The 22,890-nt window shown below is 42.8% G+C and overlaps 1 long non-coding RNA gene across 1 annotated transcript in view; it reads left to right on the top strand.

Annotated features, from left to right (window-relative positions):
- The first annotated feature begins 11,220 nt into the window (after window positions 1-11,220).
- The window catches only part of LOC142741140 (uncharacterized), a 76,583-nt gene continuing 64,913 nt past the window's right edge, over window positions 11,221-22,890 (top strand). Inside the window, exon 1 of the long non-coding RNA XR_012881012.1 lies at window positions 11,221-11,298. This is a non-coding gene — a long non-coding RNA (uncharacterized LOC142741140). The remainder of the gene's footprint in view (window positions 11,299-22,890) is intronic.

Raw genomic sequence — 22,890 nt, 5'->3', positions numbered from 1 at the left:
TTTACTCTGCTATGATTTCTACAATGTCCTTGTCCATTTGAAGGTTCATTGCGGAGAAATGTCAAGATAAGACACATTACTTCATTGACCACTAAAACAAATAGCTATTCATTCTACTACGAATAACAGTAGATGCTTATTCAGTTTTTAAGTCCACTTTAGTTGCTACAATTTACTATTGTGGCATTTTTAAAAGACATTACATATTTTGTGAAATTTCTAAATTTTATTTTAAATAAATGTCCCTCTAAAAGTTCATTTAAATATATTTTTTGTTTAATACTTTTAGTTTTAATACTAGCAATAGCTAGAGCAGTTATAGTTGAATGTTCCTTGGTACTATAATGTTAAATAAAAAGATCAAGCTAGAGAATGTGTATTGGCCGCTTGTTTTGACTACGTGTTTTGCCCCCTGCCTGCCCTGTACTCTGCCCGCATATTGGCTATGACTGTATGCTGCCTGTCCTAAACTCTGACTTGGTTACCGTTTACAATTAATCTTTGTCTGCCCTCACATTCGTTTATTTGACTATGTACCTTGCCCACGGTCTTGGTTCAGAGTTCCAGCATTTCCTGTCCTGCCTTGTCAGCTGATGCTAGCAGCGACTACTCCAGGGGTAATGACCTGGGAATCCTTTGCAGCGAAAATCAGAATCATGCCAAGGGGTTAAAGGGTGAATACTGTCGATTTACTTAGACTCCGACTTCTGTGTTTAGACCGAGCCAAGTGATTTCAACTCGGTGAGTCCACACCAGCTACGATGGTTAAATGACCATTTGCTCAGGCCATGGACCGCTAACATTCCCCTGCCTCATTTTTATGACCTGTGTCAGTAACTATCCAGACAACATGCCCGCATGGACCAATTATTTCAGTTGTTGCAAAAAGTTTCTTCTCATTTAAATGCTTTGTTACCTATAGACTGGGTCTGCATCTGCCGACTTTGTTCCATTATGATGGCAACACCAAGTCTTGCAGAGGGTTTTTGAACCAGGTCACTGACCATTTTGAGGTAATGGTACCTTTATTTGCTTTCCATAGGACCAAGATGGTCTACATCTGTCTACTTTTAGAAGAAGCTTTGGCCTGGGTATCACCGATGTAGGAATGTAACGACCCCATTATGTCAAATATACAGGCAATCCTTTCTACTTTTTAAAAAGTATTTGAAGAACCAGATTTGGTTTCATCTGAAAATCTTTCCTTGATATTCGGTTTCAGCAAAGGCAACGTGAAACCGACCATACCAGTCTAGTGCGTCAACCTTTCAGAAACCCCTGTTGGCTTCTGCTCCAGCTCACTCAGACAAACAAATGCAGGTGGAAAAACTTGAACTTTCTATGGAAGAACACCAAAGAAGTCATACAAATAATTTGTGTTCAGTCTGTGAAGGTAAGAACCATTATCTAAATGATTGTCCTGTGAAGCCGGGAAACTTCAGCGCCTAGGGCAAAAAGCAGAGGCTACCCTGGACAAATATTCTAGTCTCAAAAAATCACTGTGCCAGTCTTCTTGTCAACCACTGGAACCTACTTCCCTATCCAAGCATTTTAATTTCCAAATTTCTTGTTGTCAGTCTCACGTCACCCGATGTTGGATAATTGCGTTCCAGCTGGACAAACCAATTACTATTGCTTTCGTTGCTGGCAAATTACTGCCTGAATTAATCCGTTTCTAATGGCTAAGATGCCGCGGTCGCTATTGACTGTGGCATCTATGTGGTTAAATGGCAAGGATCAGAGCTATCTTCAACCCCCGCACCAGGACATACTGGAAAGTCCTGGTGCGTCATGGGGTTAAGGAAAATTTGGAATGGGGTTTGGCAAGAAGGTAAAACCCGTTCTTGTGTTTTTTTTCACTAAGGACTTCTCCCCAGCCAAGAAAAATTACAGCATCAGGGATCATGAAATTCTGGCTATCCAGTTAACCCTCAAAGAATAGAGACATTTGTTGTTCATCCCATTACCATCTTTACTGGCCATAAAAATGTACTCTACCTTCAGACAGCACAACACTTTAATTCTCGCTAGGCCGTGTTTGGCATTGTATTTCTCTCAATTTAATTTATTTCTCCATTACAGACCTGCAGACAAGAATGTAAAGGCTGACACCTTATCTCGTTCTTTTAAATTAGAAGAGGAGATTCCGGAACCACAATACATTATTAACCCGTGGTGCTTGTTGAAGATTGTAATATTCCTCTTGGAAGACTTTTGTACCTTCAAACCTTGGAGAACAAATTTTCCATTTGGGTCATTCCTCTAAAACTCTAGATCTGGGTCAAACTCTAGATCCCATTTTTCACCACTATTGGTGGCCCTCATTGTCCCTAGTTGTTAAAGATTTTCTGTCTTTCTGTGCACAAAACAAAAGTTCACATTTGAAAACTGCAGGCTTGCTTCTCCTGTGCCAATGCCTGACTCTCCTTGGACTCACATTTCCATAGATTTTAATATACTGACTTAACTACTTCCTCACGTTGTACGGTGATCTGGTTCCTTGTTGACAGGTTTTCGAAGATTGCACATTTTAAACCACTGCCTGGCCTACTTTTGTTACCCGTCTGGCTACTCTCTTTATTGAATATTTGACCTTTCTGGACTCCCCAAGCATATTGTGTACGACAGAGGTGTACAATTCACCTCTTAATTCCATGTAGAAATCTGCAAGCTGTTAGAAGTTTAGTTAGATTTTTCATCTGCCTACCATCCTCAAACGAATGGTCAAGTGGAATGCGTCAACCAAGTTTAGGAAAACTTTCTCAGGAATTTTGCGTCCCCTCTTCAGGACAATTAGACCAACATTCTTTCTTGGGCAGAGTTTGATTATGATAATAATACAGGTTAATCCACTCAGTCTTTTCCATTTTTTTGGTATATGGACAGCATCTCAGAATACCTCTTCCACTTCCTCTGAAGTGCCAGCAGCCAACATTTCTCATGCAGACCTCTTGGTCAATTGGCAGGAAGCCAACAATGTAATGGAATCACTAGTTGAGCAATTCCCCAGAGTGCATGTTATGGAATTGCTTTGTAAGGCAGCTGGAAACTGTCAGGAATAATATTGCAAATAATCCGCTGCCTCAAGTCCGTCACTACTCTGATCAGCAGAGTCTAAGGGTACTCTATGGTCTCACCAGAGCCCACTGCAAGGCATTGGATTTGGCTGCATAGAACCCAGGATGCATTAACAGAATACGGTGTTGGACAGGAGATGCAATGCAGGCAATACCAGAATGGAAAACCAGACAGCCAGAGGGTTAACAGCAAACAGAGTTCACAACCAGGAGAGAATGTAAGTCCAAATCAGAAAACAGAAGAATACCAAGAGCTGCAGAGGTCAAAACCAGCCGAGATCAGAATGTCCAAATCAGTGAGCAAAATAGTTATTCTAAAGACAGAGCCAAGGTCCACTTCCAAGAATCCAAATAATCAGATGATACGGGGTGTAACCAGGAGCTTGATCAGAAACTGCATACACAAAGTAATTCACAAGCAACAATGAAAGAACTGATCAGACTTAAATATGCCACCCTAGAATCTAATAGGATGAAAACAGGGAAATGAGATTGGCTATCAAGGAGATTCTTCCTGGAAACAAAGTTTGGCTATCATCTAAACACATTCGTCTGAAGACAACATATTTCAAGTTGGCGCCACAATTTTGGATCCCTATGTTGTTCAGAAACAGATTGACCCAGTTTCTTTCAATATTCGCCTTCCACAGTCATTGTGGATTCCCAATTTCCTTTTATATCTTGGTCCTCAATCATCTGGTTCTTAATCGTTTCTCCAAGTCTCCTTGTCCATTCATCTACTCTTCTGGTCCTGATGTGAAATTTGAGAATAATAGAATTCTAGATGTCAAGTAGTCCAGAAGAATACTTTTTTTTCTTATTGATTAAAATAATCCTGAGGAGAGAGTTTTGGGAACCATAGAAACATATCCAAGGTCCTTCTCTAAGAAATGTTATCAGTGATTTTCTCACAAACCTAAGAAGAGGGTGCTGTAATGGACACGTCCACAGCTGCTTTCTCCTGCCCTCGTCAGATGCTTACTCTCTGGTATCTTGCCCTCCTCCATCCTACTGTTCCTCTGCCCAGTCTTGGCTGACCACCCTCTTCTCTGCCAACCGCTCTGCTCCTCTACGCTGCCGTCTCCCTCCTCCTGGGACCTTTGGTGCTCCTAGTGCATGCTGACTTTTGGATCTTAAAGGGTAACTAAACGTTCAACAAACTTCTTAACCGCTTTGTTTCTGTTCGGCTTTTTCCCAGAAAGCCGATGTAGCGGAGTACGGGTTCAAAGACTTTGTGTTGAGTCTGTACACGGCTACACCAATTTCCTGAAAAAGCCGAACAGAAATGAAGCAGGTGAGCGCTCATACGACCGCTTCGTTTAAGCGACAGGTGGGGGTCTCAGACCCCCACCAATCAAAACATCTGACATGTCACTATGACATGTCAGAAGTTTTTTGAATATTTAGTTACCCTTTCAAGGGCCAGAGATCCTGTTCAATCACGCAGCTTCCTTGGATATTTAAGGTACCGTCCTTCATCGCTCTGGGCCTGAGTAATTAGGCTCTATAATATTTGTTTCTCATTTGATTCTGTCTAATAATTTATGCTAAGTGTGTATTTTGCCCGTTGTCTGCCCTGACATCTGCCTGTCTATTCTTTCCCTAGACTCTGCTTCTGGGTTTAAACCAAGTCAAGTCCGTTGCAACTCAGTGGGTCCCCACCAGCTACAACAAGTATGTGACAGCATGCCAGTGAGTGTTAACTGTCATGAAAATAATAAAGGACATTGACTTAAAGGGGAGGTCCACTTTCAAAACAAATTTTGTATTATTCCAATGCATCTTAAATGAAAAATGAAGCTAATTTTTTAATTAGAAATCTGACGTTTTGTGTACACAGCTTCTATGCAGATCTATATGTTTCCATTTTTACAGACTACAAACAAACCCTGTACTGTCTGATCCTGCAGTCATATTGGTATCAATCTGTCTAGTTCTTTCTGCTAACCTACCAAATGTATTAACAAATGTGTTATTATTTGAGCTTAATTCAAATTATCCTTCCACCATGTGTTGGAATATAAGTCAACAATTATACAGTATATAGTCGCTTTGGCACATTAACTATGTTAGTAGCTTGGCACATTAACTAGCATCAGGAGTTAGTCTCTATATGGTCATGCCTGCCACAGGCCTTAAATAATGCCTACTGTGGGTGATCTTGGAATCGGTGGTAAGTTAAGGGAAGTTCTGCATGGTAAAGAGTGACCAGATTTAAGACAAAATGCACATTTCCATATTTTCCTGGAGTTTCTCTTTATGTGAAATTAAATACAATGGTAATGACTGTACTACTGTATAAGGAGTGTGATTCTCATGCACTTCTGATCAAAAATGTGAATATGTATTTAAGTCAAGAAAATACAACATGACTGATTTAAGTCTGTTGTGCATTTAGGTAAGGTTGGGTTTAAATTTTAGACTAGGGTCATTGCACTATTGAATCTTGTAAAGACTCCATCCTTCTGCCCCTTTGCTGGTGCTCATTTGCAGTAATATGTTCTTATGGTCATGAATTCCAATACTTACTATTTGAACTCTTGAATTGTATTTGCATTTACTGATGTTATGCTTGATACTGTAATTGTGAAGTCATTAGTGTTTTTAAATGTCACACTTACCTTATTCTTTATTAAAAGGGTTATCCCATTAATCATTTTCATTTACCAAAAGTCATGAAATGCTGTTAATAGATGTTTTAACCCCTTAAGGACGCAGCCACTTTTGGACCATATGACAGCCTCATTTTTTAAATCTGACATGTGTCACTTTATGTGGTAATGCTTTTACCTATCCAAGCGATTCTGAGATTGTTTTCTCGTGACATATTGTACTTTATGTTAGTGAAAAAATTTGGTCGATAAATTCAATATTTATTTGTGAAAAACACCACAATTTAGAGAAAATTTGCAAAAATTAGCATTTTTCTAAATTCAAATGTATCTGAGTGTAAGACAGATAGTTATTCCACACAAAATAGTGACTACCGTATATATCGGCGTACAAGACGACTTTTTACACCCTTAAAAAAATGTCAAAAGTGTGGGGTCGTCTTATATGCCGGATATTGTCTACATATTGTCTACACACAGGTTGTGTGTTACCTTGTGAGCCTGCAGTCCGGTACACAGGCTCCCGGGATGCACGGAATCCGCCACGGATCTGAGGGAAGCCGGTATTAGCCGCCAGGGAACATCTCTGTAAGATCCTCTGGCCCGCCCTTTCCTCTCATTCCCTGCCTCTCAGATCTCGCGCGATGAAGCAGCCTATCTGCGCATGCGCGAGTTCAAAGAGACAGAGAGTCCTGGGTCCTGCCGCCGATGTCCATAGTGAAGCGCTCCTGCACGAAATGGTGAGTATATCTTAAATTCTATATTTTAAGGGTAAAAGTTGGGGGTCGTCTTATACGCCCAGTCGTCTTATACGCCGCCATATACGGTAGTTAACATTTCCCATATGTCTACTTTATGTTTGCATCATTTTTTGAACATCCTTTTATTTTTATAGGACGTTACAAGGCTTATAAGTTTAGCAGCAATTTCTAATATTTTCAAGAAAATTTGAAAAGGCTATTTTTTTAGGGAACAGTTCAGATCTGAAGTAGCTTTGAGGGCCTTATATATTAGGAACCCCCACAAACCACCCCATTTTAAAAACGGTACCCCTTAGAGTATTCAAAACAGCATTTAGAAAGTTTCTTAACCCTTTATGCGTGTCACAGGAATTAAAGCAAAGTGGAAGGGAAATTTGCAAATTTCATATTTTTTTTTAGAAATTCCAATTTAATCAATTTTTCCTGAATACCAAAGGATTTTACAAGAGAAACACAACTGAATATTTATTGCCATGATTCTGCAGTTTTTAGAAATATCCCACATGTGGCCCTTGTGCGCTACTGGACTGAAACAAAGGCCCCAGAAGCAAAGGAGCACCTAGTGCATTTTTCGGCCTTCCTTTTTTTAAATTATATTTCAGTCACCATGTCAGGTTAGAAGAGGTGACCCCATTTGGGAAACTACACCCCTAGAGGAATTCATCTAGGGGTGTAGTGAGCATTTTGACCACATAGGTATTTCATAGATTTCATTAGAATTGGGCAGTGAAAATGAAAAATTACATTATTTTTCAATAAGATGTAGCTTTACCTCAGAATTTTTATTTTTTTCAACAAATAAATGAGGAAAAGCACCCCAACATTTGTAAAGCAACTTCTCTAGAGTACGGAAATACCCTATATGTGGTAATAAACCACTGTATTAATACACATCAGGGCTCAGAAGGGAAGGCACGCCATTTAGCTTTTGGAGCGCTGATTTTGCTGGTTTGATTTCTCGGCACCATGTCGCATTTGTAAATCTCCTAAAGGTACCAGTACAGTGGAAACCCCCCAAAAGTGACTCCATTTGGGAAACTACACCCCTAGAGGAATTCAACTAGGGGTGTAGTGAGCATTTTGACCCCCCCAGGCAGGGGCGTAGCTAAAGGCTCATGGGCCCGGGTGCAAGAATTCAGCTTGGGCCCCCCTACCACTCCCCAACACCACTATCATCATCAGACCCCTGCGCGCGCCTATGCCCAGATGCCTTGCCCAACAGCCCCCATAGTATAATGCCCCCACACTGTATAATGCTCCCATAGCTGCCCCCACACAGTATAATGCCCCATAACGTATAATGCCCCCCCATAACAGCCCCATAACGTATAATGCTCCCCATATCAGCCCCCATACAGTATAATTCCCCCATATCAGCCCCCATGCAGTATAATGCCCCGCCTGCAATATCAGCCCCCATACAGTATAATGCCCCCATATGTGCATAATAGAAAAACAGCATAATTACTTACCTATCCCCGTTCCCACGTCGGGTGGAGGATCCTTCGCCTCCTCCGGTGTGTGCTATGAGTGACTCAGCGCAGGCAGGCGCGATGATGTTGCTCCCTCCCGCCAGCCTCCGTCGAGCCGCTCAGGGCACAGTGAATGCTGGATCAAGGCGATGTCAGCTCATTGCTCCAGGATTGAATGGAACCAGGACCTCGGTGAGTGACTCGCGACCCCCGGAGGTCTTCACACGAACCCCCAGGGGGACGCGACCCACAGTGTAGGGATGTCACGATACCAAAATTTGGACTTCGATACCGATACTTCGTTTACTTTGCCAACAGTAATAATATAAAAAAGTTCTTTCGTTTTCTAATGTGAGGCGCGAGGTGTGATGAATTTTGAATGTGCCTCACATTAATAGTAATTAACCCCATCATGTTTCTCAGTCATAATGGGTTAATATATAAGGTACATGATGGGGTTAATTACTATTAATGTGAGGCACAGGAAGGTTAAATTCATCATCGCACCTTGTGCCTCACAATTAGGCCCCATGCACACGACCGTAAATAACCCATTCACTTTCATTGAGTGCGGACACATTTCCGTAGCGCTACGAATAGGTGTCCGTGCCGTAGAAATGTTCCGAAAATGATGGAACATGCCCGTTCTTTTGCATTTTGCGGGCCTTGCTCCCATACTTTGTATGGGAGCACGGCCCGAAAATGCGGGTGGCAGTCGGCGGCCGGCCGTGCCCGCAATTGCGGGCCGTGATTGCGGGCACGGTCGTGTGCGTGGGGCCTAAGTGATAGAAAGCAGTTTTTTTATTTTATTTTATTTACAGCGTACACATCATAAATGATGCAAAAAAATTGTTGTGCAGGTTATTACGGCCGCGCCAATACCGATTATGTGTATATTTTATGTATTGAGACTTATTTTAATGTTGATTGTAAAAAAGGTGTATGTGTATTTTTTTTATTTAACATTATTTTGTTTTTACTTTATTTTTAAACTTTAATGTACTGGCCTATATCTATATGCCAGTACATTAGCATGTGTACGGATAGTACACAGGCAGTTGTTAGGACATACCTAAGTATGCCCTAACTACAGGAAATATGGTAGGACAGCCCTGGGGTCCTTCAATGGACCCTGGGCTGTCTGCCCATATATGGTATGTCCCTTAATCACGTCACAGGAATTCCCTGTGACACGATCCAAGGGTCATCCCCCCTTCCCATTTTCCCCTGAATGCTGCAGTCCGCTTTGATCTCAGCATTCAGGAGAATAGCGGCGGAGATGAGAGGCTACTCTGATCTCCGCCAGTGGGGCTGCGGCTGTGTAATACAGCCAATGCCCTGCTCCTGACACTAAGTGCGCGCGCGGTCAGCATGAGGTGATGCGGCCGGCGCTGCACTAATGAGCGGCGGTTCAGGCACTGAAGACAGAATATGGGGGTGTTTTGTAGCGCGCCCGCCATGTTCTGTCTTCAATGCCGCAGATCATTAGTGTAGCGCCGGCCGCATTGCATCATCCTGACGGCGCGCACATTTCAGGACTCAGGAGCGGGGCAGTGACTGTCTTACACAGCCGCAGTCCCGCTCTCAGGGTATGTTCACACGATGAGAGGCATTTACGTGTGAAAAGACAGACTGTTAACAGCTGCCTCGTTTCACACGTAAATGCTCCTCCTCGCATTTTGCGAGCCGTCTGAGACGCTCGTAAATCTTGAGCTGTGCTTCATTGAGTTCAATGAAGAACAGCTCAAATTACGTGGCAAAGAAGTGCCCTGCACTTCTTTGCCGAGGCAGTCCATTTACGCGTCGTCGTTTGACAGCTGTCAAACGACGACGCGTAAATTACAGGTCGTCTGCAGAATACGTCGGCAAACCCATTCAAATGAATGGGCAGATGTTTGCCGACGTATTGTAGCCCTATTTTCAGACCTAAAACGAGGCATAATACGCCTCGTTTACGTCTGAAAATAGGTCGTGTGAACCCAGCCTCATAGTCATGTGTTACTATACTGTATTGTGTTGTATTGTGCAGTTTGCGGTGGAGAGAGGAGGGGGGCTGTGATTTAACGGCCCCCCCTCTCCACCGCAAACAGCACAATACAACACAATACATTACAAGGCATCACAATACATTACAATACATTACATTACATTGCAACACAATACATTACATTACACTGCAGCTTACCTGGAGTCCTCCGCACCGACTCTTCCACTGCTCTGTCTGGAAGACATGTCACGTGACAACACGGTCACATGGTACACTAAGTGTACCATGTGACCGTAACCAGAAAGTGCCGGCTTCACGGCACAGAAGATTTATTTAGGAAACATGCTGTATGGCAACGGGGGCCCATGTTCCCCCCAGGCTTAGGGGCCCAGTCGCAACTGCGACCCCTATAGCTACGCCACTGCCCCCAGGTGTTTCATAGATTTCATTAGAATTGTGCAGTAAAAATAAAAATAAAAAATTTCCACTACGATGTAGCTTTAGGTCAAAATGTTTCATTTTCTCATCAAATAAAGGAGAAAAAGCACTGTAACATTTGCAAAGCAACTTCTCCAAAGTACGGCAATACCCCATATGTGGTAATAAACCACTGTATGAATACACATAAGGGCTCAGAAGGGAAGGAGCGCCATTTGGCGAGCAGATTTTGCTGGATTGGTTTTTCTGCACCATGTCGCATTTGCAAAGCCCCTTGGGTACCAGTACAGTGGAAACTACCCAAAAGTGACTCCATTTGGCAAACTACACCCATTGAGGAATTCATCTAGGGGGGTAGTGAGCATTTTGACCCCACAGGTGTCTCATAGATTTTATTACAAATGGGAAGTGAAAATGAAAAATTACATTATTTTCCAATAACACGTAGCATTAGTTCAAAATTTTTCATTTTCTCAAAAAATAAAAGAGAAAAAGCACCCCAACATTTGTAAAGCCACTTCTCCGGAGTACGGAAATACCCCACATGTGGTCATAAACTGCTATTTGGACACACAGCAAGGCTCTAAAGGGAAGGAGCGCCATTTAGTATTTGGAGTGCAGATTTTACAAGATTCGATTTTTGATACCATGGTGCATTGAGCTCAGTGGCGTAGCTGTAGGGGTCGCAGCGGTCGCAGTTGCGACCGGGCCCCTAAGCCTGAGGGGCCCACGGGCCCCCCTCGCCACACTTAGTGTCCGTATCATTGCTTCTTAGATAAAATCGATCTTTACACAGCGCAGGTGCAGCAGCGTGTGTACTCCCCCTCCCTTCTTGTGCTCTGAGGCACTGGATTGGAGGAGACAGGAGGAGGAGTCTAGATACACACACTGCCGCGCGCTGTGTAAGGAAAAAGCTCATGTCTCATCGCAGCTCGTTTCCCCCACATCCATGTGAGTTCTGGACAGGCGTTACTCATGCAGTTACATTGTCTTTAGTGTTTTTCCCTATACTGTTTGATCTTTGCTGTCTCTCTCTGTTCTTTCTATCCTGCAAATAGAGGACAGAACGGGAGGATTCAGCAGTGAGAGCAGCGCAGACAGAACACTGATAAGCGGTTACTGAGGGTCATAATTCATTACAGGACAGCTCAGCCTCCAGTTATCGGGAAGACACTGATAAGGGGGCTAGAGGTTACTATGGGTCATGAATGATTGCACATTACTGGAGGTCTGGAGCTGTGCTGTAATGTGAAGCACACAGCTCTGCTATGCCAGTGTCCATTGGAAACTATAAAAAATAAAGAGGCTGCTCCTAAAGGTTTATAAAGTTGTTTTTTTTGCCAGAATCATAAATTACCACCTATCCTTAGGATAAGTGATCATTTTGTTTTCGCTGGGACACCCACCAATCATGAGAACTGGGGTTCCAAACCCCCCCCCCCCATTCCTCCTCACTGTAAGCAGGACATTGAATGGAGCAGTGATCGTGCATGCACTCTACTTGCTCCATTCAAAGTCTATTTACGTCATTGTCATAGACCGTGAATGGTGCGGCGGGCGTATGCTCAACAGCCGCTCCATTCAAGCTCCTCTTTACTGCAGGGGTGCAGTGAGGAGGCTCAGAGGGTTTGGGACCCCTGGTCTCTCGATCGCCTCCAGCAATAAGAGAATGATCAAATATACTGTGGATAGGTAATAATTTATGATTCTGGGAAAACCATTTTAAATATGTTGCAATTAATAAAATTTATCAACTGCCCAGGTGGAATTTATCCTGTGTAGGAGGACATAGGGGGCAGCAATCCCTTTGGGGGGGGGGGGCAAAAAAGTTAAAAAGTTGGTATTGTGGCTGTATAAGGCACAAAGGAGGGTATTACTGTGGGGCACAAAAAAGGCATTATGATTTTGTGGTGGGGGCACTATTACTTTGTAGGGAACAAAAGGGGGCACTAGTACAGTTTGGGGCACAAATGGGGCCACTATTAAGGTGGAGGGGGCACTAAGAGGGCTATTGGGGCTAGCAGCATAATTTGTAGTTTGTGTGAAGAGACAAGTTGTGGCTGGAAGAAGTCATGCCGGTCTGGCCTGGATAGAGTAGAAAAGGGAAATCGGGATACAACTGTAGTGTATTAATTTTTCACTGTGTAGAGCTGGTATATGACCTTTATTTGGTGAATTCATTATTTAGGTATACTATCATACATAGAACTGCGCCGCTTTAAGCCTGCCGTGTTATAAAAGTTGTTTTATTCGTCTCTGATGTATATATTTTTGTTTTGAGGGGTTACTTTAGAGACCCAGTAATGCAGCTGAAAGTTAGAGAGAAGATGCGTAGGGGGGCCCAAACTGAAAGTTTGCACCTGGGCCCATGAGCCTTTAGCTACGCCCCTGATTGAGCTATAGTATCAGTACAGTGGTACTCCCGAAAAATTACCCCATTTTGGAAACTAGATTCCTCAAAGAATTGATCTAGGGGTGTAGTGAGCATTTTGACCGCACAAGTGTTTTGCAAAAGTGAGTAAACAATAGATGTTGCAGATTGAAAATTGCTGTTTTCCACAGATAGGCCATTTCAGTGCCCAATGTGTTGTGCCCAGCTTGTACCACCGTAGACACACATCCCATAAATTGTTAAGTGGGTTCTCCAGAATACAGTAATACCCCATATGTGGTCATAAATTGCCGTTTGGGTACACGGCCAGGCTCAGTTGGACCACCATTTGACTTTTGAAGCGCAGATTTTGCTTGGTGTTTTACCGGTATTTCATCTTATAATGTGGGAACATATGTAAGCTGGGCGGAGTACATCAGGGTATATGTAAGCTGGGCGGAGTACATCAGGGCATATGTAAGCTGGGCGGACTACATCAGGTCATAATAGGATCATTTATTAATGGGGTGAATGAATAATCCATGGATTGGTGTGGTACGCTTTGAACCAATCCTTTATACACAGGCCGGGTTTATTGGGTATTATACAAAATATCTGCGCTCCAGTATTGCCTTATATTTGACTTCTTCATTAGCCCTATAAGCCGCACAAGGCTCTAAAGTTTCCTCATCTCCGCTGCATCTACAGGGTCCACCTGTGGGGTCCAGCAAATGAAGATGTGGGGTATTTAGTGAAATTCTACTGGACCTAAAAATGAGTCTGGGCCGTCATTTTGCATCATTTTGCATCATTTTGCATCATTGTGTCTTGAGAGTCATAACGTGTTATTTTTCCGGTGACGGAGCTGTGTGAAGGCGCGTTTTTTGTGGAATGAGCTGTAATTTTTATTGGTTCCATTTTGGGGTACATGCAATTTTTTTATCACTATTTATTCAATTTTTTGGGAGATGAGGAAACCAAAAAACAGCCATTCTAGCATGTTTCTTTTTTTTTTTTTTTTTTTACAGTGTTCATCGTGCAGTATAAACAACATATTAACTTTATTCTGCGGGGCGATACGATTACAGCGACACCAAATTTATATAGTTTTTTTACGTTTCACTACGTTCCCACAATAAAAATACTCTTTTCTAAAAATCATGTTTTAGTGCCGCCATTTTCTGACAGCCATAACTTTTTTATTTTTTAGTTGATATCGCTGCGGGAGGGCTTGTTTTATGCGCGACGAACTGTAATTTCTACTGGTATCATGTTGCGTTACTTGCAACTTTTTGATCACTTTTTATTACATTTTTTTTGAGACAAGATGACCAAAAAATAAAATGCTGTCATTGTTTTTTATTAAAAAAATGTACGGTGTTCACCGTGCGGTAAAAATACTGTGATATTTTTATAGATCAGGCCGTTAGTTTTTTTTCATATTTTCATTTTTTTTCTAATAATAAAGGAGTTGATCAGGAAAACATGGCAAGTGTTGTTTTTATTAGTTAAAACTTAAATTTATTTATTTTTCTTTAACATTTTTTGTTTACTTTTTCCACATTTTTTATTACACTGACCTGGGGACTTGAAGATCTGGTCTTCTGATCCCGGTACGATACACTGCACTACTTATGTAGTGCAGTGTATCGTAACTGTTATTCTTCATTTGACAGTTAGCCTATTACGTCCTGCCTCGGGCAGGACCTAATAGGCTACCGTACCTTTGCAACCAGGAAGCCTAGTAACGGCTTCCGGGTTGCCATTACCATCGCCATCGCCTCCCTCTGTCAACCACTTCAATGCGGCGGACGTCATTGACAGCCGCATTGAAGGGGTTAAATGGCTGCGATCGGCGGCAACAGCCATCGCAGCCATTGCAGCGGGATGTCAGCTGTGTATAACAGCTGACAGCCGCTGAAGATAAAGCGCGCACAGCTCCTGTACACGCTTTATCTACAGGGTGTGACTGTATGCCCTATTGCGGGAACGCACTTTGAATTTGGACGAACAGTCACGCCCAAAAGCGGAAAGGGGTCAAAGTAATTAGCAGTGTTTCTAGCATAAAAAAATACCTTGTCTTCAAGTTTTGCTTCTATGTAACCACTTTGGTGCTGCTTCTAATCTGTGCTGCTGGGGAGGGCCTTTGAGCAGAATCAGTCTCCTCCCCTCTCGGAAAGATGTTCATATAGTCCTTTGTTTACTGCCCCTGCAGAAAGAGTCATCTATATTGCCATGCTACTGTAGAGGTTCTGCTCCTTCCCTGACAAGCAGGTAAGCTGTCGATAGGGCCCCCTTCAGCATCCCCTGTAGTGTTTCCTGTAGATAGTGCCCCCTGAGGCATTCCCTGTAAATTGTGCCCCCAGCGGCATTTCCTGTAGTGTACCCTGAGGCATGCACCCTATATTGTCCCCTGTAGTTAGTGTCCCCTATATAGTGCTCTATAGTTAGTGCCCTGTAGTTAGTGCCCTATATAGTCCCCTGTAGTTAGTGCCCCCTGTATAGTCCCTGTAGAAAGTGCCTACTATATAGTCCACTGAGTTAGTGCCCCTATAGAGTCCCCTGTAGTTTGTGCCACTATATAGTCTCCTGAGTTAGTGCCCCTATAGAGCTCCCTGTAGTTTGTGCCCCTATATATTCCCTGTAGTTAGTGTTAGTGGCCCCTATATAGTCCCCTGTAGTTAGTGCCCCCTATATAGTCCCCTGTAGTTAGTGCCTCTATATAGTTCCCTGTAGTTAGTGCCCCCTATATAATCCCTTGTAGTTAGTGCCCCCTATAGAGTTCCCTTAAGTTAGTGCTCCCTATATACTCCCCTGTAGTTAGTGTCCCCTATATAGTCCCCTATATAGTCCCCTGTAGTTAGTGTTAGTGCCCCTTATATAGTCCCCTGTAGTTAGTGTCAGTGCCCCCTATATAGTCCCCTGTATTTAGTGCCCCCTATATAATCCCCTGTAGATATTTCCCCTTATATAGTCCCCTGTAGTTAGTGTTAGTGCCCCTTATATAGTCCCCTGTAGTTAGTGTTAGTTCCCCCTTTATAGTCCCTTGTAGTTAGTGCCCCCTATATAGTCCCCTGTAGTTAGTACCCATATAGTCCCCTGTAGATAGTACCCCCTATATAGTCCCCTATAGTTAGTGCCCCTATAGAATTGTCTGGGGTTAGTGCCCCTATATAATCCCATGTAGCTAGTGTTAGTGCCCCCTATATGGTCCCCTGCAGTTAGTGTTCCCCCTATATAGCCACTGTAGATAGTACCCCTATATAGTCCCCTATAGTCAGTGCCCCTATAGAGTTGCCTGTAGTTAGTGTTAGTGCCCCTATATGGTCCCCTGTAGTTATTGCTCCCTATATAGTCCCCTGTAGTTAGTGTTAATGTCCTCTATATAGTCTCCTGTAATTAGTGCCCCCTATATAGTCCCCTGTACTTAGTGTTAGTGTCCCTTATAAAGTCCCCTGTAGTTAGTGTTAGTGCCTGCTATATAGTTCCCTTTAGTTAGTGCTCCTTATATAGTCCCTGTAGAAAATGACTACTATATAGTCCCCTGAGTTAGTGCCCCTATAGATTTCCCTGTAGTTTGTCCCCTATATAGTCACCTGTAGTTAGTGCCCCTACATAGTCCCCTGTAGTTAGTGCCCGCTATATAGTCCCCTGTAGTTAGTGCCCCTATATAGTCCCCTGTAGGTAATGCCCCTATATAATCCCCTATAGTTAGTGCCCTCTATAGAGTTGCCTGTAGTTAGTGCCCCTATATAATCCCCTGTACTTAGTGCCCCCTATATAGTCCCCTGTAGTTAGTGCCCCATATCCTCCCCTGTAGATAGTACCCCCTATATAGTCCACTATAGTTAGTGCCTCCTATAGAGTTGCCTTAGTTAGTCCCCCTATATAATCCCCTGTAGTTAGTGCCCCCTATATAGTCCCCTGTAGTTAGCATTAGTGCCCCCTATATGGTCCCCTGTAGTTAGTGCCCCCTATATTTTCCCCTGTAGTTAGTGCCCCTATATAGTCCCCTGTAGTTTGTTCCCCTATATAGCCCCCTGTAGATAGTGCCCCCTATATAGGCACCTATAGGTAGTGTCCCTATAGAGTTCCCTGTAGTTAGTGCCCCTATATAGTCCCCTGTAGTTAGTGTTAGTGCCACCTATATAGTCCCCTATAGTTAGTGCCCTATATAGTCCCCTGTAGTTAGTGTCCCCTATACGGTCCCCTGTAGTTAGTGTCAGCTATATAGTCCGCTGTAGTTAGTGCCCCAATATAGTGCCCTGTAGTTAGTGTCCCCTATAGATAAGGCCCCCAACACTGCACACAGTAAGAGAAAAAATAAATAAATTATATGCTTACCAGTCTCTTTCCTGTGCCGTCCTCCAGCGATGCCAGTCCTCCTCCAGTGGAACAACGCAGCGGTGCGATGACGAGCGGCGTGATGATGTCATCGCGCCGACTGCATCATCGTTAAAGCGCCGAACGGCAAGGCATCCTGTGCCTTGCCAGGGCAGCACTAGGCAACCAAATTGTATCCGTGTCCTAAGGACAAGGATACAGTTGCGGGCAGGGGACCAATTCCGGTTTCCCGCTTCACCGCGGTTCCGAGAACCGGCTGTAATTTTAACAACCCCTGCACATACTGATGCAAAATACTGACCAAAATATATATTAGTGAAAGTGGCCCAAGACTACTTTCACAAGGGCATATTTTGTCTGTTTGTAATAAGAGATAAAGATAAGTGCGATCCTTATAGCAAAGTGCCCCTTATCAGGGTTTTGTTGTTAGAAAAAGTGTGGTAAGATAGTTTCATATAATGTAACACACATCAAATAAAATTTTGGCTCGTTATTCAAGCAGAAAAAAAAAGTGTGCACACTGTTTTACAACTGGTTCACAGATTGTGAAAATAAATTTTTCACACACAATTGCTAAGGGCTTATCCACACGTAACGGATTTGCTGCAGAAAATGTCTGCAGCATTCCCGCTTGAACGAGCAGACTATACTCTGCGGAAAAACAAACCATTTCCGGTGTTTTTTACTGCAGAAAATAGTGCTGATTTTGCTGCGTTTTTTCAGGCCTGTGTATGGTGGTATATCCTCTGAAAAACGCAGGAATTCAGTCCACTTTCAACAGCAGCAATTGAAATGCTGCGGAACTAAAAATACGCACCGCAGGTGAATTTCTCGTCTGAAATTGTCTGCAGTGTGTGGATGACATTTGTTCATTCATACCCACTTTGATGCTACTGTATTCTGCTATGTATTTTCCGTCCGCAATTCCAGATGGAAAATACGCAGCAGATCCAAACCCTAAGGGCAAAGCCACACGTGGCGGAATTCCTCTTGAATTCCGCAGCGGACACTCCGCAGCGTTAATCCGCAGCGGAGCCGTTTCTCCATTGACTTCCACTTCTATTCAGCAGTGTTCGTTTAGACGATGCGTAAAATTCCGCTGCGGAGCATAGGCTGCGGAGCGGAATTTGGTGTCCGCAGCATGCTCTGTCTGTTGCGGACCAGTGGCGGACTGGTTGCGGACTCATGGCGGAATTTCTCCATTGACTTCAATGGAGATTCTAAATTCCGCAATGAAGTCCGCAGCTGTCATGCACATGTTATGTGTGCTGCGGATGCGTCTTACTTTTTTGACATGACATTTCTTCATTCTGGCTGGACCTATGTATTTCTAGGTCTACAGCCAGACTGAGGAAGTCAATGGGGCTTCCGTAATTATGGGAGCGTTGCTAGGAGACGTCAGTAAATAGTCACTGTCCAGGGTGCTGAAAGAGTTAAGCGATCGGCAGTAACTGTTTCTGCCCCCTGGACAGTGACTACCGATCCCAATATACAGCAACCTGTAAAAAAATAGAAGTTCATACTTACCGAGAACTCCCTGCTTCTGTCTCCAGTCCGGCTTCCCAGGATGACGTTTCAGTCTAAGTGACGACTGCAGCCAATCACAGGCTGCAGCGGTCACATGGACTGCCGCGTCATCCAGGGAGGTCGGGCTGGATGCCGAAAGAGGGACGCGTCACCAAGACAACGGCCGGTAAGTATGAAATTCGTTTACTTTCACTAGGGAAAGTGCTGTCCCTTCTCTCTATCCTGTACTGATAGAGAGAAGGGAAGCACTTTTCCCGCAGTCCGCAGCAGCTAGTCCGCATCAATTTACTGCACATTTTGGGCAGATCCGCCGCAGAATCTGCAACGCAGATTCTGTGCGGCATTGATGCGGACAGTTGCGGAGGAAAACCGCCACGTGGGGGCATGCCCTAAGGGATCATTCAGACGTGGCGGAATTGCTTTTGAATTCCGCTGCGAACAGTCCGCAGTGGAATTCTGCAGCAGCCATTTTTTACATGTCTTTCTATACATTTTTAGGAAAGTTAGTTCGGACGTTGCAGAAAATAACTGTGTGGAAATTAGGCTGCGGTGCAGAATTTTCCCTCCGCAGCATGCTCATGACGTTGCGGAGAAGCAGCGGAATTTCACTGCGTATTTCAGCCTTTGCAATGCAAAAACTGAAATCTGTGGCAAGTCCGCTGTGATATCTGCAACGTCTGAATTACCTGTCAAAAATGCAAATGTTGGTGCAGATTCGTTGCGTAATTGCCCCAAATCTGCACCAACATTTGCAGCGAAAAAATTCCGCCACGTCTGAACATGCCCTTAGTGTATATAGATAGTTTACTAAAGTGTAAAAGATATATATATATGTGTGTATAAATACAAAAAATGTCAGCCGCACAGCCAAAATAGTGATAGAAGGGAATTGTAAGCCCACCAGGGACACGACCAAGGTCACCCAAACGTATAAATCCAAAAAATCAGGCAGCAGTCCGGCAGTGTAGCAAAAAAAGTAGAAAGTGCTTCATTGATCCATCAATCAAGTGCAACGTTTCAGCTCTACAATAGAGCCTTTCTCAGGATATATCGCTGGAGTGCTGCCTGATTTTTGGGATTTATATATATATATATATATATATATATATATATATATATATATATATATATATATACATACAAATAAGTAAGTAAACAGATAAGACCTATAAAATTAGCTTATCTGGGAAGAGCCCGTTGTTTTAAAAAAAACAAAAAACACCCAGAAGTTTCAATGAGTAGCGCAGGGTTCCTGGACATGTCAGTTTAAGGGAAGCTCTGCTTTCTTTGTCTATCCAATGTTTCTTATTAGCCTGACGGTTTCTAGTTTCCCTATACACAACCCATGACAAATGCTTAGATTTTTTGAAGCTTAAAGCAACCTTACTTTAATCAGTATCCATTCTTGCGCATGCATGCTCTGAGCTCTTACTCTAATTCCCTCTGCACACGGCCGTGCCCGTAATCATGGTCCGTGATTACAGGCACGGCCGGCCTTGGACGGCCATGGACAGTCACCCGCAATTGCGGGTCGTGCTCCCTTTACAAAGTATGGGCACACAGTCCGTAAAATCAAAAAATGCTTACAACGATTATTTTACCATGGTACACTTTAGTTTAAAAAAGCAGCTTAATATATGAAAATAACTTGTGTGTTGATATTTACAAGATACCCCCAGTGATTCTACTTCTAACCAATTAGATGGATTTAAAACATAACAAGCATGGAGATGTCATGCTGATTAATCTTCCTAAAAATTGTGCCTTAGTAGTATTAATGAACCTATAACACATAAGTAAGAGACTTAACAGTGCTGATAATACATCAATTAATATACTGAATTGGCTGAATGTAGATATGGTCTATGCTAAGTTAAATTAAAAAAAATGTGCACAAGGCCCTGGAACCCGAAAGGTTACACCCTAGAGTTCTTAAAGAGCTTAGTTCAGTTATTTCTGTCCCCCTCTTCATAATATTCAGAGATTCTCTAGTGACTGGTATAGTGATAAGGGACTGGCGCAGTGAAAATGTGGTGCCTAGTTTCAAAAAGGGCTCTTAGTCTTCCCCGGGAAATTATAGACCAGTTTGCCTAACATCAATCGTGGAAAAAATGTTTGAGGGGTTATTGAGGGACTATATACAGGAGTATGTGACAAAAAAAATAGTATTATAAGTGACAGCCAGCACACTTTTACTAAGGGCAGAAGTTGTCAAACCAGCCTGATTTGTTTTTATCAAGAGCTGAGTAGAAGCCTAGACAGAGGGGCTTTGGATATAGTGTTTTTGGACTTTGCAAAGGACACTGTCCCTCATAGACATCAAATGGGTAAATTAAGGACTATAGGTTTAGAAAGTATAGCTTGTAATTGGATTGAGATTTGGCTCAAGGACCGTATCCAGAGAGTTGTGGTCAATGATTCCTACTCTGAATGGTCCCCGGTTATAAGTAGTGTACCCCAGGGTTCCGTGCTGGGACCACTATTATTCAACCTATTTATTAATGATATAGAGGAGCGGATTAATAGCACTATTTCTATTTTTGCAGATGACACCAAGCTATGTAGAATTGTTAGGTCTATAGAAGATGTTTGTAAATTGCAAGCTGATTTGGACGCACTTAGTATTTGGGCATCCACTTGGCAAATGAGGTTTAATGTAGATAAATGTAAAGTTATGCACCTGGGTACTGACAACCTGCATGCATCATATGCCCCAGGGGAAGCTACACTGGGGGAGTCACTTGTTGAGAAAGATCTGGGTGTACTTGTAGATCATAAACAAAATAACAGCATGCAATGTCAATCAGCTGCTTCTAAGGCCAGCAAGATATTGTCGTGTATTAAAAGAGGCATGGACTCACGGGACAGGGATATAATATTACCACTTTACAAAGCATTAGTGAGGCCTGATCTAGAATATGCAGTTCAGTTCTGGGCTCCAGTTCATAGAAAAGATTCCCTGGAGTGGGAAAAAATACAAAGAAGAGCAACAAAGCTAATAAGGGGCCTGCAGAATCTAAATTATGAGGAAAGAATAAAAGAATTAAACCTACTTAACCTTGAAAAGAGACAACTAAGGGGGGGGGGGGGCATGATTAACTTATTTTTTTGAATGCGCCATTCATATATTTATATATAGTGAAATCCTGTTCCTTGTAAAACCCCCTAAAAAAACAAGGGGGCACTCCCTCCTTCTGGAGAAAAAAAGGCCCAATCTGCAGAGAAGACAAGCCTTCTTTATAGTGAGAACAGTGAATTTATGGAATAGTCTACCGCAGGAGCTGGTCACAGCAGGGACAGTAGATGGCTTTAAAAAAGGCTTCGATAATTTCCTAGAATGAAAAAAATATCAGCTCCTATGTCAATGTGTAGAAATTTTGTTTCATTCCTTCCCTTTTTCGCATCACTTGGTTGAACTTGATGGACATGTGTCTTTCTTCAACTGTACTAACTATTTAACTATGCTTTTAAAATGTCCCTATATATTATGAATGACCTGGCTTAAATCTTATCTATAGATATGTTTCTTACAGAATTCTGCTTCTATACTGTTTCTCTTGTTTTCTTGTTGTCCCTAACAGAAAACATTGTTGCTCATAATTGGGCTTAACCCCTTAGTGACCATCCTATTTTAGGCCTTAATGTCCAAGCTATTTTTAAAGTTTTTCCATCGTCGCATTCCAAGAGCTATAACTGTTTTATTTTTGCGTCGACATAGCTTTGTAAGGTCTTGTTTTTTTGCGGGACAAGTTGTATTTTTTTAGTGTACATATAATTTATTGATTAACTTTTATGATTTTTTTTTTGGGGCATAATATAAAAATACCCAGCAATTTTGCCACTCTTTTTTTGCGTCTTTCATTTCCGTAGTTTAACGTGTGGCATAAATAAGATCATAACTTTATTCAGCGGGTCGTTACGATTGTGACGATACCAAATAGTTCTTATATAGTTTTCTTATGTTTTACTACTTTTACACAGTAAAAACACTTTTGCCATAGAAGACACTGGCACACTGCAATCTCATAGCAGGATGCCCGTGGGGTGAGAGAGGGAGCTCCCTCCCTCTCTCCAAAACCACTTAGATGCGGCGCTCGCTATTAAGAGCCACATCTAAGGGGTTAAACGGGTGAATTTTGATCCGCCCGCTCGAGCAGCGGTGCCCCAATTTCTCAGCTACCTCTGGTAGCTGAGAACAGGGAGTTTTAACTGCTCCCGGCGCCGCAGATTTATTCTGATGTAGTGCCATGAAAAGGCGTATGAATCATAATAAAGCCCGTTAGTGGCAGCCGTGAAAAGGT

Source organism: Rhinoderma darwinii, chromosome 2 (genome assembly GCF_050947455.1).
Source record: "Rhinoderma darwinii isolate aRhiDar2 chromosome 2, aRhiDar2.hap1, whole genome shotgun sequence".
Lineage (NCBI taxonomy): Eukaryota > Metazoa > Chordata > Amphibia > Anura > Rhinodermatidae > Rhinoderma > Rhinoderma darwinii.
Note: the sequence above shows the minus strand (reverse complement) of the source record. Positions and strands in the feature narration are given on the sequence as shown.